The sequence below is a fragment of the Bubalus bubalis genome, chromosome 21 (genome assembly GCF_019923935.1).
Source record: "Bubalus bubalis isolate 160015118507 breed Murrah chromosome 21, NDDB_SH_1, whole genome shotgun sequence".
NCBI lineage: Eukaryota > Metazoa > Chordata > Mammalia > Artiodactyla > Bovidae > Bubalus > Bubalus bubalis.
In genome coordinates, this window is record NC_059177.1 from 9722121 (window position 1) to 9736806 (window position 14686).

The following is a 14686-nucleotide window of genomic DNA, read 5'->3' on the forward strand; positions in this document are numbered from 1 at the left end:
ACTTATGTGTACAGTTACATATATGCATATACATACATATGCAGACACACGTGTATATGTATATATGTGTGTAAATGTCATCTGATACATATACCTATATATAGTAACTGCAAAATTTCTCATCTGAGCCCATGCTCATTTGAGAATGAAAAGGAAGGTTATTAATAATTATACTAGAGTAACTGGCATTAGTAAACATATGTGGTCACCTTATACATAAATGCAATATTTGCTCAATTATTTTGGAAAAAAAAGTTTTAGAAATGAGAGGGTTAGATTTTAATCTTAATTTTGTGCCCCTCTGAACAATATGTAATAGATAAAAATAAAGATTAGAAGTAAATAAATACATTCCAAAGTTTAAGAGAGGGAAATAATGATGTTTATATCCAATGCGGTTGTTTATTTCAAAAGAAGAAAGCCTATCTATAATCTAGAATGTGTTTTTTTTGTGGATAAGGGCTCAGTGAGTAGCAGGAATCCTTTTTGTCTTAACTCATCAATTAGAAACAAAACACAAAAATTATCAAAACCGGCCAGTTGATTTATAATGCATAAGGTATAATATTTCTAAACATCAAGTCAAAAAGCATTTAGAAAATCTGTCTTGACACTTTAAGATGCCTTTAATGCAATGCCTATTTTAGTCTCATTTGTTCCCCAAGCTCAACATTTTGAAAGATATTTATTCACCAATCATTATTTTTTTCTCATATAGTTAAACAGAAAGCAAATGAAACATCATGTGTCATTTGTTAAACAGGAAAAAGTAAAATTGGTCCAGATATATTATGAACATTGTTAAATATTGCATTTGAAAGATTACTGTAGTATAATCAATAATATGTTCAGGGACTTCCTTGGCAGTCCAGTGGTTAAGACTCCACAGTTCCACCACAGGGGGCATGGGTTTGATCCCTGGTTGGGGAACTTAAGACCCTGCTGCATGCCAGAGGTATCAGTGAAAAAATAAACTATCTTTTAAAATAATAATATAGGGACTTCCCTGATGATCCAGTGGTTAAGAATCTGCCGTGCAAAGCAGGAGACATGGGTTCAACCCTCGGTTGGGGAACTACGATTCCCACATGCAGCAGAAAAACTAAGCCCATGTGTTACAATAGGAGATCCCAAGTTACACAACAAAGACCCCACACAAGTAAATAAATTTAATAAGTAAATAAAAAATAATATATTTACTCAAAATATACTTTTCTTCCTAAAAATCACTTGCTTAATCATCTTGTGTAAAAAACAGCACACAATGCTTAGTTTAGCAATACTCCTAAAGGGGAAGGTTCTCTCTGTCTTTCTGCAAGGATTTCAGGGGTTCCAGGTGCTGCGAACAATGATCATAATCTGAGTTAAGAAATGGACCCTGAGTGAGAGCAGGCGGCCAGGGGGAACAGAGGAGGGAGCTGCCACTTGGTATTAATATCTCATCTTTGATGTGATGAGAATCCCCTTAAAAAAGATGGAAAGGTACCTCCCTGAACCCAGGATTCCCCCTGCCATCTTCTGCTCTGAGACAGCTTTAGATTAGAACACAAGATGCAGGGAAACCGGATCTGTTTCTTACATGGGAACAAAGGGAAGTCTCAGGTTCCTCCGAGTCGTTGCTGATAAACCCGGAGCACAGCTTCTAGACAAAGGACGAAGGCACCCTGGCTGTCTTCAAGTTATAGCCTAGAAATCGGTGCTCTGCCACTGTGTGGAGTCTGGACCCCCAGGCCTTTGTAAATGACGCCCACCTGGACCCGGGCTCCCCGGCTGCGATGAGCTCACCTCGCCCACTCGCTGCGTGCTGTGTACTGAGTTCTGGGCCTGCCTTCACATTCAGAGCTGCTCCTGTTGCTTTCCATTACACTTTCTACAGAAACCCAGGTCAGAAAGGCAGAGTCATCGCGGCACCCGTGATCACGCCCAGGTGGACTGCACTTAAGGACTGTGTCTTGTCTCCTAGGCAATTTGGGGTACGGAAGCCTGAACACTGTCAGCTAGATGGGGCAGTTCCAGGAATTTTTTTGGCATGTGGAGTCCTCCCTAGTCGTATCAACACCCAGTTGGTTCTTCATGTAAGGTACAATAGTGGGGGAGTGGAAACACTTTCAGTTACACAGCATCATTTGGTGGAGACAGATGCCATCTGTCGTAGACACTGCCATGCGTGAGGACGTATGACTTATATCTACTTGGTCTCCATAAAAGCCCTGGGGATTGGAGATTGGTGGTTGTTTTTCAGTTGCTAAGTCATGTCCAACTCTTTGTGACCCCATGTACTGCCACACACTAGGATTTCCTGTCTTTCACTATCTCTTGGAGTTTGCTCAAACTCTTATTCATCGAGTCGGTGATGCCATCCAACCATCTCATCTTCTGTTCTCCCCTTCTCCTCCTGCCTTCTATATTTCCCAGCATAGGGATCTTTTCCAATGAGCTGGCTCTTCACATCAGGTGACCAAAGTATTGGAGCTTCAGCTTCAGCATCAGTCCTTCCAATGAATATTCAAGGTTGATTTCCTTTAGGATTGACTGGTTTGATCTCCGTGCTGTCCAAGGGACTCTCAAGTCTTCTCCAACACCACAATCCAAAAGCATCAGTTCTTCATCGCTCAGTCTTCTTTATGGTCCAATTCTCACATCCACACATGACTACTGAAAATTAGTAGCACCCAGTTAATAGGCAAGCAAGACACAGCTCAAGAATAATAGAGCCAGTGGGTAGAAGATGCGGCAATCAGCCTCTTGTCTGTCTGATTACAGAGCCTGTGATTTTTCTATTAGGAAACACAAACTCAGATTTAACACCAGAAGGCTAATTTGAAGTCTTATTGAAGTATTCTTTCATACCATTTCATCTTGCTTAATTCCTTTAAATATTTGAGATAATTATGGTGAAATGTATTAAACTGGAGACCAATTTATAGCAGAGCATTTTCTAAGCCAAATGTGCTTGGGAATTCAAGGCTCAGTTAGGGTCACTGTGGAAATAATAAACTAGACCCTCTTTTTTTTTTCTTTCATTTTCTCCTAAAATATCCTTTGCCCATAGTTATCCATTTGATCTCAGCCATCTGGTGGTGCAGCCGGCAAAGGAAAATGTCAAATTCAACAGAATGAGTAGTACTGCCGGAGCTGAATCATAATTTAACTTTTTTTTGCTCTGCCCTACAGGATATTTAAACAGTAATATTACTTAATAATACTTCCTAAGTTATTATCAATTCCCTACAAAACATTGCCATTTCCTCAAAATGGAAAGGCAGGCACGAGGGCCAAGAGTCAAATATTCTGCCCTAATAGCCAATGACATCTACATTCACGAGTTAACATTTACTTAATTGCTGAGGCAGTCATGCTAAGTGCACAGTCTGACACATTATCAGGTGTTTAAAAAAAAAAAAAAAAAGATAATTTCTGAGGGGAAAAAAAAAAAACCAGATCTATAAAACCAAGAGACACGACTCTGCTAACATCATTATCCGACTCTCATTTTTAAAATCTTCGTTTGATCAGGTTGGCAGGATGGTTAGGGGAATACTGCTTGATATAAGGGTGTATTCTGTGTAGTTTTTGAAGGGAAGTTGGGGGCTGGATTCTGTTTGCTTCTCCTCTCGTCACATAGCCATTCTCTTCTGACTCCACAAACTGCGTCTCTCAGCTTCCTTTGTCCTGTGGTTTCCAGGTGGGTTTTGTCCATGGAAGGCATCAGCAGCAGGAGGGCAGAGGAAGAGAGAGCGGAATCTCTTCAGCCTGGCCTCCCTCCCTGTGCAGATAGCTCTCCAGGTGGCCCCGAAGGCTGCTAGGAACACTGGCTCCACCCCGACACCTGCACGCTGAGGGGAGAACGTTCTTTCTGTGGTTAGGCTCTGGGGGTCTCCCTCTCCTGTCTTTTTTTTGCTGCACCAAGTCTTCGTTGTGGCATGTGGGATCTAGTTCCCTAACCAGGGATCGAACCCAGGCCTTCTGCATTGGGAGCGTGGCGTCTTAGCCACTGGACCACCTGGGAAGTCCATCCTGGTGTCTTAACTTGCCTACTAGTTTGGCAATGCTCTGTTTATTAATATCTCTTCAGGTGAATCACTGCAGTGGAATTCTGTTGCCTGCCAGGATCCTGAGTTGGGGGTGGGGGGTGCTGGAGAGAGATTAGTAGAAGACCCCTGACTTAGTTCTGATCCTTGTCGGCTTATGTGTCCCTAAACTATCTAGGGATTCCTTATGCTTTACTTTCATCTTCTGTAAACTGAGTCATAATGGCACTGCTCCTCAAGTGCTTAACTCAGTGATGTACAAGCCAAAAGGTTATTATAAGTAAGCTTGGAGGAAGAAAGGGGAATGAATGCTTGTTCTCCTGGTTTGAGTTCATGCGAACGAGGCCTATACTAACTTAGCATATGACCTGAAAATGTTGCCTGTTGATCAATAACTGCTCATTTGTGTGTGTGTATTTAGGCGCCAAGCTGTGTCCAACTCTTTGCAACCCCATAGACCGCAACATGCCAGCCCTCCCTGTCCCTCACCATCTCCCAGAGTTTGTTCCACTGAACCACTCATATCTATGTCTAAACATCAGGATGCAGTCGGGCTGAGAGTTTCCAAAGAGATGGTTTGATTCCTGTCTTTTGCAAATCATGATATAGTCCTTGAATCTCCAGATTTTGCTCTTTTTTCTCCATAATGCCCTACCTTGGGTTATCTTACTGGAAACAAGCTTGGTGAACCCCAGGTCACATACACAAGGCATATTCTCCAAGCGCTTAGCAATAACATGGTAATAGCAACGAGCCAGCATGTGTGTGTCAAAAATACGCCTAGCAGCCCAGTCTGTCATGTTTGGAGGAAGCACTATAGCATATATATGCCAGCAAAGGGACTGACAGCAGAATGAGATTTAATCCCCAGTTTATGAGAAATTCTGTGTGCAATCCTGTGCCTTCTTTGCCCTCAGCAACCCCAGCTTCATCGCCCTGAGCTGGCTGGGCCAGGAGGTCTCCAGGTCCCTTGTTCCCACTCAAGGTGAACAATTTCAGACTTGCAGTGGGGAGAAGGGAGGGCAGGGCAAGAGAGAATTTTTTTTTTTTTATGTGTACCATTTTTAAAGTCTTTTTTTTTTTTTTTTTTTTAACTTTTTTACAGCTTCTTCCGTTTGGGCTGCATCAGGTCTAGCTGCATTGTGCGGGATCTTTCTTTGTGGTTGGCTCTCTGGTTGTGTCACGTCGGCTCCAGAGCACACAGGCTCAGTCATTGCGGTGCACGGGCTTAGTTTCTCGGAGGCAGGTGGGCTCTCAGTTCCCAGACAAGGGATGGATCCCACATCCCCTGCAGTGCAAGGTGGATTCTTAACCATGGGGACCAGAGGAGTCCCCATTTTCAAAGTCCTGATTGAATTTGTTACAATACTGCTTCTGTTTTCTGTTTTGGTGGTTTGGCTGCAAGGCATGTGGGATCTTAGGTCCCTAACTAGGGAGGGAACCTGTACCCCCCACATTGGAAAGTGAAGTCTTAACCACTAGACCACCAGGCGAGTCCCTAAGAAGAGATTTAGAAAAGCCAGGAATCCCAGATATGTGCTGTAGGAGGGCAAGTAGGTGAGGGCCAGCATTCTCGTTGGCTTTTTTTTTTTTTAGGCCAAGTGACAATCAAGACATACAAGCAAGCCCACAGTTATGTCCCAAAGACACGGGGCTTCAGAAATCTGATTTGTTTTCCCAGATGCCTGGCCAAGTGCTAGCAGACCGGTTTGAGCATACCAGACAGTGTCTGAGGGGTTTTCTGCCCTTCCCACTCCCTTTTTCAGCTCCTTTCCATATCTCCTCCTTATTTAGGCCTCCCTGCACCCGTCCCAACACTATCAGGTAAAACTGGAAGCTGCGATGTGCCCACTTGACTTGCTGCTGGAAGGAACTTTTTCCAGAGGCAAAAGGGACAAGAAAAAACAGTTGGCATCTGGTCAGCTTTGTCTTTGTTCTGCTGTGATGGTGATCAGTTGCTTTTGTTTGGCCATCCCTCAAGCATGGGCAGGGCTGGGGCATTCTGTTCTGAGTGTATTGCTGCTTTTTTTCCCCCATACTGTGTAACATGCAGAATCCTAATTCATTGATCAGGGATCAAGCCCAGACTCCCTGCTTTGGAAGGTGAAGTCTTAGCCGTTAAGTCTTAATCACTGGGCAACCAGGGAAGTCCTGCTTCCTCATTCTTTTTCTTCAGGTCTCTGTTTGTGGGCTTATTTTCTGTCATGTGGCATTGTAAGATTCCTTTAGGGCAAATACAGTGAGGGTGGTTTTTCGTCAACATCACTGATAAATGTTCTTGAGGCACTGAATGCAGAATACCAGGCTGGACCCAGATGTATAAGAAACGCTTCCTTTTCCAAGGATGAGCAGGGGCAGGGCAGTCACACATCTTGGTCATAGCTAGGTGCTCGGTCTCTGGGATGTTTCTTACAAGAGGGATCTTGGTCTATCCTAACACCCCTTGAGAAGAGGATGGTCCCAGATTTACAGATAAGGAAAATGAAGTCAGAGAGGAGAGATGTCCCCCTCCACCCCCCACACAAGGTGTGATGTGTCAGATCCCATCAGCCACAATATGAAAGGAAAAGTAAGAGGCTTAAATGGTAAGAATTCAAAGCAGAAGTATTCATTGAAAGGGCTTCTCTGCTGGCTCAGTGGTAAAGAATCCACCTGCCGAAGCAGGAGACCCAGGTTTGATCCCTGGCTCGGGAAGATCCCCTGGAGAAGGAAATGGCCACCCACTCCAGTATTCTTGCCTGGGAAATCCCATGGATGGAGGAACCTGGTAGACTACTGTCCATGGAGTCATAAAAGAGCTGGACACGACTTAATGACTGAATTCATTGAAAACCAAGGTCCAGCAGTGATCTTCAAAGTGTGGTCCCCAGACCAGCAGCATCAGCAGCCCCCTGGGAACTTGTCAAGATGGCACATCCCAAGGTCCAACCCAAACCTGCCAAATCAAAACCTCTGGAGGCTGGAGCCCAACAATCTGTGTTTTAACTTGGTCATTTTAACCAAGTGATTCCAGAGACAGGAGAATGTTGAGAACCATTGTCAGGGGAAGCAGGGCAGGGAAGCAGGCGCTCAGAGATGGAGATGTGATGAGGAGGCAGGACTGAGTGGCAGACTTTGAGAATTCAAAGCTTTGAGAAGGGACTGCAGGGTGGACCCGGTTTAGCTCACTCTCAGCGCAACCTGGTATGCTGCCAAAGATAGACCGCGAGGCCTCAACTGGTTCTCTTAGACCCGGAGTATCGGCATCATCTCGTTACAGTGAATTCAGCAGGCAGCAAAGGGTGTGACCGTCAATATAGCTCGTGTTCTATTTGGGTGCTTATAAGCTTCCCTGGCGGCTCAGACGGTAAAGAATATGCCTGCAATGCAGGAGACCTGGGTTCGATCCCTGAGTTGGGAGGAGCCCCTGGAGGAGAGCATGGCAACCCACTCCAGTATTGTTGCCTGCAGAATCCTGATGGACAGGGGAGCCTGGAAGGCTGCAGTCCATGGGGTTGCAAAGCGTTGGACATGACTGAGCAACTAAGCACAGCACAAAGAATCTAACTACGATGAAACTCTAGCAGGCCTTGGGCAGAAGACCATTCATCCTTCATATTTATTTTTACTTTAATTATTGTGAAATGGGAGGTAATTGTGGACCATATCCTGCAGCTCCAGCTAAAAAGATAAGCACATTTGTATTTGCATGGACAAGCCTGTAGATTTCTAATTGTTGTCTCAACCAGATAAAAGCAATAATTTTAAATAACAGTTCCCCGCATGGTGAGATTAAAGACTGTTCTTATTGCTGTTAACAAGGATAATCATGGGTTGATTAGGTAGATGAACAGAAACTATCTCGTTCTTGTTGCTTGGACTTGTGACATCATCTGTTGCCCAGCAGCTTCACTTTGGGGCCATCTGTTGGAAAACTGATAGAAACACAAAGGATTCAAAATTAATGTTCCCTGAACCCTATGATGAGCATTTCCTTTCAAATGTTTATCCCCAGATTTTCTCCTTAGAAAATATTAGTTATGGGTAGAAAACCATTTATACCAGGTTCAGTTGTGGGATTTTTGTTTTTGAGTTACCCATTATGTAACTTAGAATCAATCACTCTTTTGTTGTAATAAAATGTAAGTAAGTTGACCTTTAAACTTTTTTGGCATCTTGAAATTGAAATTGGACTGATGTTGTCTACCTAGGCCTCAAGGAAAAATCAGGAGAAACTAAATCCCAAATCATTAGAGCTTGGCCTTCTGCATGTATATGTTCAAAGGACGTGTATCCGTGATGTACCAGAAAACATCATGCTGATACTTCTTTCAGTTTCTTCAAAGCCAGTGTATATCCCAGTGGATATCCACTGTACACAGCGTACTATACAATCTAGTGTATTGTGCAGTCTAGCCCAGGGTCCAGTCCAGTGTATACTGTGCAGTCCAGCGTACAGTCTATGGTACATCATAAGGTACATTCCAGTGTCCAGTATATGGTACAGTCCAGTGTACAGTCCAGTCCAGTGTACAGTATACTGTACAGTACAGTGTATAGTCCAGGCCAGTGTATAAGGATACAGCTGGACAATCTGGTACACAGCTGGACAATCTGGTATATGGGTGAATGCACATCTGGCACACATCTAGACACATCTGGTGCACAGCTGGACACAGCCAGCACACATCTGACACTCTGGTATATGGTCAAATGCACAGCTGGACACATCTGGACAGCTGGCATAGTCAAATGCACATCTGAACACATCCAGTGTACAGTCCAGTGTCCAACCCAGTCCAGTATACACCAGTGTATATCTAGTATACAGTCCAGTATACACTCCAGTGTACAGCCCAGTCCAGTATACACCAGTGTACATCTACTAGTCTAGTATACACTCCAGTGTACATCCAGTGTACAGTCCAGTGTCCAGCCCAGTCCAATATACACCAGTGTATATCTAGTATACAGTCCAGTATACACTCCAGTCCAGTATACACCAGTGTACATCTAGTATACAGTTTAGTATACACTCCAGTGTACGTCCAGTATACACTCCAGTGTATATCCAGTGTATGTCCAGTGTCTCTGCGCCTGTCTTCTCCATGTCCATAAAAATCCTATGAATGTCTCTTACAGTCATTCTTTCTTACAAGAAAGAGTAAAGCATAGTCAATAGGTTCAAAGAAGGAAGGATAAAAGAGGCAAAACCTAAGTAAACTGAAAATCAGATTGATACTGAATTCAGGTCAGTGGTGTGCCAGAGCTCTCTTGTTTTGGCCCACATGAGCAACATTCAAAACATCAGGAATTTTGCCAGCTGATTGTTAAGCCCTTTGTAGCCTGAAATTGGTGGGGATAGTTACATCAGGGAAATCAGTGAGCACTACAAATCAGGGCTTTTGTTTATCAGAGTCTGGGTTCCAGTGGACAACTGACATCTGTGGTTAGGGTACAGTACGTCCAAGCTAGTGTCCATCCAACAGGTGACATCACTGAAACTCTTGGCTGCCAGTATCTGGCCGTTCATGTCCTAAGTGTCTCCCTGGTGTGTCCCTTGTCTCTCATCCTGCGTGTCTGCCTTAGTACCTGTCTTCATCGTCTCTGGCCTAGATTACTGCTGTTGCCTCCCAGCAGACTCGACCACTGGAACAGCATAACTGCTAAGTCTACCACTAGAGGGACTTCTCTGGCGGTCCAGTGGGTAAGACTCTGCGCTCCCACTGCAGGAGGCATCGGTTCCATCCCTGGTCGAGGAACTGAGATCCCAAATGCTGGGATCTACCACTAGAATAAAGTTTAGGTAAGAACCCTGCCAGTCTGCAACTGAAGAAGGTAGTGATCTTTGACTATTGGGAAAAATAATATATAACGCTTTCTTATATAAACAGGGTACTTTTGATTAACTATAAAGTAGGTGGGGTATTTCTTTCTGTTTTGATGTAGGGTTCTACAGATTGAATCTATGACCATAGAACTTATATTCAGAATAATTGGCCGGGGCTAGCTTACAACCTGTAGCTATGTGAGAGTGACAGTAATAGAATCACCGTGGGGTTGACCCCACTTCTGACCTCATGATCACCCTGTTCTAGCCAGCTGATCGAAAGCAATTTGTCAATGGGAACACCCCCCCAGAGGGAATGCTCCCATGGGCCATGATTAAACCCACCTTTGTCTTCGCTCTACCCTGAGTTCAGTCTGTGGAGAGAACTCCTCTAAGCTGCTTCAGCACCAATTTGCTTTCACCCAGCCTGGTGTAAGCATGCCCATAATTAACACTGGTAGACGTGCAGAAATGCAAGAATGCCACGTTTTCTAAGCCACGCAGCCTCATTAAGAAAGTAAAACGTTTGTGAATCTCCTGCAGGTTTTCTCCCTCTGGGTTGTGGAGGTTCTCTGGCTGTCAGCACAGCACTCTGGGCCAGGAAAGTTCAGAGAATTACTCCAATAATATGACAGCCTCGTCCATTTAAAATGGAATTCAATGCCAGCTCCCCTCAGAGGCATTCATTGAAATTCTGTGCATGAGCTGTTCCTGTAGTCACTTAACAATGTCTCTCATGTTTGCCCTTATTTGGGGGGAAAAAAAAAGAGAAAGAAAACTAGCTTTGTAGTTGCGATAACTTGGATCCGGATGGTCTAATTACAGTGAAGAGGCCCCAAGCTTGCAGTAATAGGATGGATCATCTGATGTGTACGGACAGCCCTGGGAAAATGACCCATGTGTGGACATTCTCGGGGGACACTAAAGAGGCTTCTAAGAATTACACTCTGTGCAGCAAGCAAGCTAATGAGCAAAAGAGAAAGTAGGAAGGAAAACCACTGCTTCAGGAAGTGTAGTTCCACTTACGGCTGGTGACAGCGTTCCCCAAGTTCATTAGGATGGACTGGGCTTCCCTGGGATGGGTGTGGCCTCCCTCGCTCATTCTGCATCTTGTTCCTAAGGAATGAAAACCACTGGATAATAAATGGCGAGGAAGAGAAAGAGGACAGAGACCGAGATGGCTGGTAAATCAGATGAAGGCAGACACTTACACAAAGATGAAAGACGTCAAAATGAACTTCAACAGCAAAAAAAAAAAAAAAAGACAGTTTTTTTTATACCCCTCTTTTTTCATTTTTTGGACAGTTTTATGATATTTTACTTCATATATAAGAACAGTATCTTCTTATGATGTCCAGAGAAGATATTTTTATCCTGTATCTTAATCTTTGGACATGTTTGAGAAAAAAAAAGTCTTCGGATCCAGTCTATACTGCTTTTTTTCTTTTAAAAGTTCTACATGGGGTTTTAGGGCACATAAATTGGGAAGTTGACATAAAGGCAAAATGCTTCAAAAGATACACGCCTTGCTTTATCAAAGGTGACCCCACTTAACCTTCACTGTCAAGACAGTGTCTGCCAAGGCCAGGGCAATCAAGAGGCCCGTGCGCCCCTGGACCCCGAGGGAGGCCCAGTGCCAGTGGGACTGTCAAGGGCACCTTCCACTCTACCTGATGTGGGCACCGGGCATCCAGTACCCCAGACCTACTCCTCTGAAGCATAAGGAGGTGGTCCTCTTTCGGGAAACCAGAGAGAGATCATGATCCCATAGGACACATCTGTTCTCTCCACTCATGGCTAGCCACCTTGAACATCAAGGTGGTTCCCATAGATGAAGCCAGAAGGGACCCCTGTCTTAAAAAGTGCCCTTCTAATGAAAGAAAACTTGGGAACAAATCCATAGTGTTCATAGAATTAGAACAATCATGAGAGCAGCCTCTAAACTCCCAAAGTACAGCCACCTCTGAGTGGCTGTAAAACAGGAGACCCAGGTTCAATCCCTGGGCTGGGAAGATCTCCTAGAGAAGGGACAGGCTACCCACTCCAGTATTCTTGCCTGGAGAACTCCATGGACAGAGGAGCCTGGCGGGCTACAGCCCACGGGGTCACAAAGAGTCGGACACGACTGAGCGACTAACACTTTTCATCTGACATCCTAGAGTTTCTGTGTATCTTCTCTTCACAACTTTCAAATACTATGCTGCTGCTGCTGCTAAGTCGCTTCGGTTGTGTCCGACTCTGTACGACCCCACAGACGGCAGCGCACCAGGCCCCGCCGTCCCTGGGATTCTCCAGGCAAGAACACTGGAGTGGGTTGCCATTTCCTTCTCCAATGCATGAAAGTGAAAAGTGAAAGTGAAGTTGCTCAGTCCTGTCTGACTCTTAGCGACCCCATGGACCACAGCCTACCAGACTCCTCCATCCATGGGATTTTCCAGGCAAGAGTCTGGAGTGGGGTGCCATTGCCTTCTCCTTCAAATACTATAGATACTTTTTATTTCCAAAGGTCACATGACTTTCTTAGCCACAGATAGCTGCCTGATACAATCAAGTAACAGAACTGGTGTTATATTTTATGGGCAAATAAGTTTTTTTAAATGCTTTTTTTCTTTTTTTTCTAAAATATTATTTGGCTGAGCCGGGTCTTAGCTGTGGCATGTGGGACCTAATTCCCTGACCAGGAATTGAACCCTGGCCCCCTACACTGGGAGTGGGGAGACTCAGCCACTGGACCACCAGGGAAGTCCCAAGTTATTTTATCTTATATTTTGAGAGCATTTTGAGAAAACAATCCAGAGTAAATGTACAGAATCTTCGAAGATTGTGAGGAGAGGCGTTCTTTGAAATGGACCTAGTAAATGAAAACTGTAGTTTCCACTGATTAGGAACCAATGAAGTAAAGGAAGGGACGAGAATCCAATTGACTCACCCCCACCCAGCTCCAACCTGACCACCTGTCTGCTATCCCGTTATCTGAGTGACCAATCTTTTAAATCATTATTGAGTGGTCTGAGTTGATTTTGTCAGGGCAATTATGCTTTACCTTTGATTTTTCTTTCTTTGATACCAGCAAGACCATGTTCAACAGACTATGGATCATAACTCTCATCCTCTTAATGGTTTTAACTATTGAGAAAACAATTAATGCAATGAATGGCCATTGAGTAGCCACCAGGCTAAGGAAATTATGTTAATATATGAGAGTTGGAAGAATGTGCAATGAATAGTACTACAATTTAGGGAGCAAAAACAGGGATGCTCAAGCCAGAAAACCTCAACCTAAATTCTAGCTTTCCTTCCTACGAGCACTCTGACCCTGACAAATGTCTGGGTCATAGTTGTGTCTTTCGTAAAAGGAGTTTAAGAGCACTGACTACCCCCCAGGATTGTTGTGAGAACAAAGTGTAAGTGCTTAATTTACTGCCTGGATCAGAGTAAGCGATCAAACCAGTATAGCTAATTAGCTAGTTATGATGGAGAATCTTTAAAGAAGAAGAAAAAGTAAAAGAATCCATAGGAAACCAAGGAACAGAACCAGGCAGATATTATTAATAGAAAGTAGTATGTGGGATGCATGAACTATAAAAACTTAGCAAAGGGAGAAGCCAGTCCTGGATAAACATTTTTCTTTTTCATATTCTTCACCAGCTATGTCACAGCTGAACTACTGTAATTCCATCTCAAAACCATGTACAGAGAACAGAATTGGAATTCAGAACCAGCTACCCTGGTTCCTTAGAAGCCCTTGTGTGTTGGTTCACCCAAGAGAAGTCAGGTTTTACTTTTACAGGTTATTAACTTTAATCATTTGAAAAGACATTGTACCACGTTAAGAATACTTAAACACAATAGGAAAATTGCACTCCTTAGGTGGCTTGGGAAGGTGTTGAGAACTGTGTAGCTTCTTACTTTGCTCTGTAGATGCTGAGTTGGCCAAAAAGTTCATTCTGTAAGATGGTACAGGAAAACTCAAACGAACTTTCTGGCCAACCCAATATTTGCCCAATATTTGTAGTTAAGATACACCCTCCTCACCTTCAACCTTCATAACCAACAACAGCCAGGGAATCAAACAACTAAAAACACAGGTCATGACTTTGTCATTCATTCATTTCCAAAATGTTGGCTCCATAGCAATGTATTTACAAATAAGAGTTAAAATAGCATCTGTATCAATCATGCAAGTTTTAATTCCTAAATTGTAATTCCAATTTACATTCTGATTTTTCATAAATATGCTACATCAAGCAAAATGTTTCCTTGACAGAATATTAATGAATTACCCTTGGACTACAAAGAGTATTCAATAACTGCCATATTTTAGTCAAAACAATTTTAAATTTCAGATCTGTAAGATCCAGACATTTTACATGTTATACCTCCTCAATCTTAGCAGAGGGGTATTCTTTTACTGGTCAGGAGGCATTTGTCCATTCCTGACCTTTTTACCTTCAGAAAATAAATGACGCATGTGACATGAAAATTGAATTAACCTCAACTGAAAAAGGAATAATACAAATAGCTAATGTCTTTACGATCGCCCTAGCAAGCCTCCAGGGCAGCTACTGTTGCTGTTTCTGTTTTGTACGATGCATTCTATCTGGCTAATCCTCAATAAATATGAAAAACAGATCATTTCACAGCTAAGAACTGACAAACGGGAACAGGCTTCTCATTTGAGCAGACAAGATAAGCAGGCTGCCACCAGCCAGCTCCACCACCTTCGCCTTCGGGCGAGCTGTGTCCCGGGCAGACCCTGTTAGTTCACTGAGGTCACTGCTCTCAGATTTCTGTTTGTCTATTCCTAGACCGGAGCTCAGATTCACATTCCACACAGCCTCCTGTC

At 43.6% G+C, this 14686-nt stretch overlaps 1 protein-coding gene and 1 long non-coding RNA gene across 23 annotated transcripts in view; one reads left to right on the plus strand and one right to left on the minus strand.

The window, feature by feature from the left end:
- Positions 1 to 14686, plus strand: part of ARPP21 (cAMP regulated phosphoprotein 21) — a 165010-nt gene that overhangs the window by 145287 nt on the left and 5037 nt on the right. The window lies entirely within an intron of this gene.
- LOC123331055 overlaps positions 7807 to 14686 on the minus strand; it is a 126043-nt gene continuing 119163 nt past the window's right edge. For both annotated transcript variants that reach the window (XR_006547519.2, XR_006547520.1), the window contains exons 3-4: positions 10867 to 10956; positions 7807 to 7945 (exon numbers count right to left, since the gene is read on the minus strand). This is a non-coding gene — a long non-coding RNA (uncharacterized LOC123331055). The remainder of the gene's footprint in view (positions 7946 to 10866; positions 10957 to 14686) is intronic.